This window comes from Mytilus trossulus, chromosome 14 (assembly GCF_036588685.1).
Source record: "Mytilus trossulus isolate FHL-02 chromosome 14, PNRI_Mtr1.1.1.hap1, whole genome shotgun sequence".
Classification (NCBI taxonomy): Eukaryota; Metazoa; Mollusca; class Bivalvia; order Mytilida; family Mytilidae; genus Mytilus; species Mytilus trossulus.
In genome coordinates this window covers 20,271,196-20,275,833 of record NC_086386.1, presented here as the reverse complement: position 1 = coordinate 20,275,833, position 4,638 = coordinate 20,271,196, and positions in this window count along the sequence as shown.

Below are 4,638 nucleotides of genomic sequence, written 5' to 3'. Positions count from 1 at the left end.
AGCAAAACAACAATTGCATGAATTTACGAATATCAAACAAGACACTGGCTCGGACGTGATCCAGTATTCGGTTTATTTTAGATTTATGAGTTTGACTGTCTGTTTGGTTGGTATCTTTCGTCCCTCTTTTATAACCACTGAGTCGATGTCTCTGCTGGTGGGCATTATGTCCTCGAGGACATCATCAGACCAGTAGCAAAACTGCAGTTGCATGAATTTACAAAGATCAAACAGGAAACTGGCTCGAACGTCGCCCAGTATTCAGTTTATTTAAGATTTATTAGTTTGACTGTCCCTTTGGTATATTTCGTCCCTCCTTTGTTCGGCTGTGCCTTTTGATGTGCTGATAAAGGTTGTTTTATGTATTTGTTTTTATTTTATTCTGTAGTTAGTCAGTGTTAACATGTTTATCTATTATATAGTCCTTTTTATAAATTTATTGTTTGCAAAAGTAAGAATTATTCTAAAATAAGATTTTCTTATTCCAGGCAAATAACATAAGCCGTATTAGGCACACATTTTTGGAACTTGTGCTCATCAATGCTCTTAAACTTTCCATTTGTTTTGGATTCCGAACTTTTTTATTTGACCGTCAATGATGAGTCTTATGAAGACGAAACGCGTGTCTGGCGTAGTATCGTATAAACGTGGTACCTTTGAGCTATTATTTGCATAATTCTCTGTCCTGGATTTATTTTAGTGTATTCATGTCATGTAATGCTGTCGTTTTAGTGTTGTATTAAACTTTGCCATAAAAGTGAGAGGTTTGGATAGCCACACAATTAGGTTCAACCCACCATTTTCCTTTCAAGTCATATACCAAGTCAGGAAAATGGCCATTGTCATATTATAGTTTGTTTCGATGTGTATTGCATTATAGTGTTGTGTTTCTGTGTGTCGTCGATCTCCTCTTATACTTGATGTGTTTTTCAGTTTTAGTTTGTAACCCGGATCTGTTTTTTTTTCAATCGATTGATGAATTCCGAACAGCGGTATACTATTGTTGCCTTTATTTGCAGAAACTTGCCGTTAAGTTTTGACTCAACATCTCTAAAATATGTACTAAATGTCATAAAGTAAATATTCATTTTTATATCGATAAACTTTAAACGAAGAAAAAAGTAGATATGTTGTTATTGGGTTGTGACAATATGTTGCTGAAATATGCGTGGTGTGACACTAAAATTAATTCTAGCCTTGTCTGCTTTTTTGTCAAAAATCTACAGCGCATCTATAACTGTTTTTCAAAATAAATAACCATAAAAAATAACGCAATAAAACAAATAGAATTACAAATTATACATTCATTAGTCAAAAACTTCATAGGTAAAGGCAGTTTTATATATTTTCAATTTTTGATATGTTGTATGGTTTGTTAAGACTCACCAACAGCAAACTTGTAGTCAAGGTCAAAGAATTCTTCACTGTCAGAGACAGCGTCGTGAGGCCATGAAGTTATAAGGTAATCCCCAGACAATTCTACTGTGAATACACTGCTGCCACCAACAAACTCTGGCGGTGTTGTATCCATAAAACAAGGACCTAAAGTCTATAAAATTTACTTATTTTAAATTGAGTCACAGCGGAAACTTCAAAGCATGTAGAACATAAATAATTATTAAATATGAATAATGGTGTCCAGACAAGCATTATTTATTTATAATTCATATAATATTTCAATAACCATGACAATCAGGGATGTTGAAACACAATGATACTAGACTCAAACTTAAATGATTTTATAGCCTTAATATTTCTAAGTATTTAATATATTTTATTGTTCACATATTGCTGCTATTTGTTTTACAACTTATCAAATCTTATTGGATTTTTTGTCGCTGTTCTTTTTTTTCAAAATTGTGACTATGTCATATTTCCGATAAGATATTGAACTTTATTTGGCCTTTTAAACTTTTTTAAATTCGAGCGTCACTGATGAGTCTTTTGTAGACGAAACGCACCTCTGGCGTATACACTACCAACAATTTGACTAGCGTTTACATGTACAATAAATGCCGCTATAAAAACAGTACTTTTAGGAAACATTACTAATCAGTACATTAAATGCTGCTATATAAACAGTACTTTTAGGAAACATTACTAAACAGTACATTAAATGCCGCTATATAAACAGTACTTTTAGGAAACATCACTAAACAGTACATTAAATGCCGCTATATAAACAGTACTTTTAGGAAACATCACTAAACAGTACATTAAATGCCGCTATATAAACAGTACGTTTAGGAAACATCACTAAACAGTACATTAAATGCCGCTATATAAACAGTACTTTCAGGAAACATCACTATTCAGTACATAAATTTTTATATCATTTTCAGTAATGTTGAGAAAAAGTTGTTTACAGTACTGAAAATTTCAGTCATTTATCAGTACTGAAAATTTCAGCCATTTTTCAGTACTGAAAATTTCAGCCATTTTTCAGTACTGAAAATTTCAGTCATTTTTCAGTACTGAAAATTTAAATAATTTTCAGTACTTAAACTTTTTGTCACTTTAAGTACTTCTACACATACAATATAAGGTCAATGTCAGAAAATATAAAATGTTTTTATACTGCAACTAGTTGTGTTTATTTTATATAAAATATTGTAACAAAGCTCTATTGTGTACGATGTCAATTTCATCATGGCACACTTTCTCCACAATCAGGGGTCCATGAAGGGATGAAAATAAGTCTTTCGTTTGTGTTACGATTTGAATAGCTATCAATTTATTAATGTATGTTGCAGTATAAAAGCAATATTAGGTCAATGTCAGAAAAATATAAACTTTTTGTGTGCTTGGCGCAAAACTGGGGAAGGGCTCGGTAGAACCTCGTCCTTCCCCAGTTTCTTAGCCTCATACAAAAAATATGTATGAGACTGCGAAACTGGGATAGGGCAAGATTTTACTGCGACCTTCCTTTCCCCAGTTTTATTCAGAATACTAAAGTTTATATCTTTATGACATTGACCTAATATTGTTTTTTTCTTACTGTAACCTAAATTAAAATTGATTTTTAAATCGTAACTGTTATATATTGTTTGTATCCCTTAATGAAACCCCTGATTGCGGAGAAAATATTGCATGATGAAATTGACATTCATAAAATATAGAAATCAACGACAACGGAAGACTGCAATGAACGGTGTTTTAATCTTTTGCTGACGACAACTTCCAAATCTACTAAGGACCAGGATTTTTTAAGGTAAAAAGTTACGAAATATATCAAAGTAGTTCACATTTCATTTGGTTAATATGGTGATCACGAAATCAAATAACGTGTTCAAACTTGGGGCATTTTAGTTGGTTGCAGAACATGTCCGTCCTGGGAAAACTCGGACCGTCTAAAAAAGACAGCTAGGACCATCTATAATGACAACTCAGACAAAGACAAAAGGAACATGTTTACTAAGTTTCAAGTTGATTGGACTTCAACTTCATTAAAAACTACCTCGACCACAAACGTTTACCTGAAGTGGGACAGACAGATGGAGGAGTGCACACACAGACCAGAAAACATAATGCCCATAATTGAGGCATAAAAAATTGTAAAATAACAACTTTAGAAAATTATGTATCAAGTATATTGCAGCAAAATAGACTATAAAGAGAAAAACAGTATCAGCGAATACATTGGTTGACAGAAAATTAGACTTTGAAATAAATAAATTATTTTTATAAATAAAAGATTTAAGGAAAAATAACGAGTCTGATGAGAAATATCTAAATTGATACTTCTTTTTTTTATTCCAACTTTGAGTATATATAAAATTATAACGTAAGCATTAAATTTTCCTCAATGTAGTTACTGCACTGTAATAAAAGTGAGGTATGTGTATCTGACCCAATATCGCATGTATGTGAAGTTAGCAGCCGGTTCGTTATTCGTTATTCGATATTCAATATCCAATCGGCTGCTAGCAGCCGGTTTGATATTCAAAATTTAGTGAAAAAAATTGTAAGAAAATTAAATACTTGATAACATAAAAAGCATGATTTTCATATTTAAAAAGACTGATAAAATACGTAGGAAATCGTTAAATGACCTTTTCAAGCTGTCGTAATTTCTCGTCGTAATTTCTCGTTGTCGAATATAAACCCTTTTTCATGTTACATATTTGTCTATATGTAATATAGAGTTTTGTCAATAAAACGACTTCAAAGATGTACTTTTGTGTATAATATTTCTTAAGAGAAAAAGAAAACCCCATAACTCTAGAAATATTTATAACTATAAATAGAAATATATATGGAAAGCCAAAAAAACAAAAACAAATCATTCGAAAAATGTCAAAATTTTAGGACAAAGGGCACAGGGTAATGGTGAGAGCCCCCTGATCTCTCAATCTTTCTAATATTTGACAAACATTTAGTCAATAGGTAGATACAAACGTGACTAAAAGGAATTTGGGTACACTTCCTGTCTTCTATGTTTACAGAGCGCCCAAAGTGCCAGTTGGATATTCAAAATATATAGCGAAAACCTACCCGAGACCGCTTAAATGAGGTTGTGACCCCCCGGGTCTTTCAATGTCCATAAAATTCAACCAAATCATTGACTCTGTATATATAAAGGTTGTATCAGATGGATTTACCAGAATAACGTCATCTTCCATATCTACGGAGGGCTAA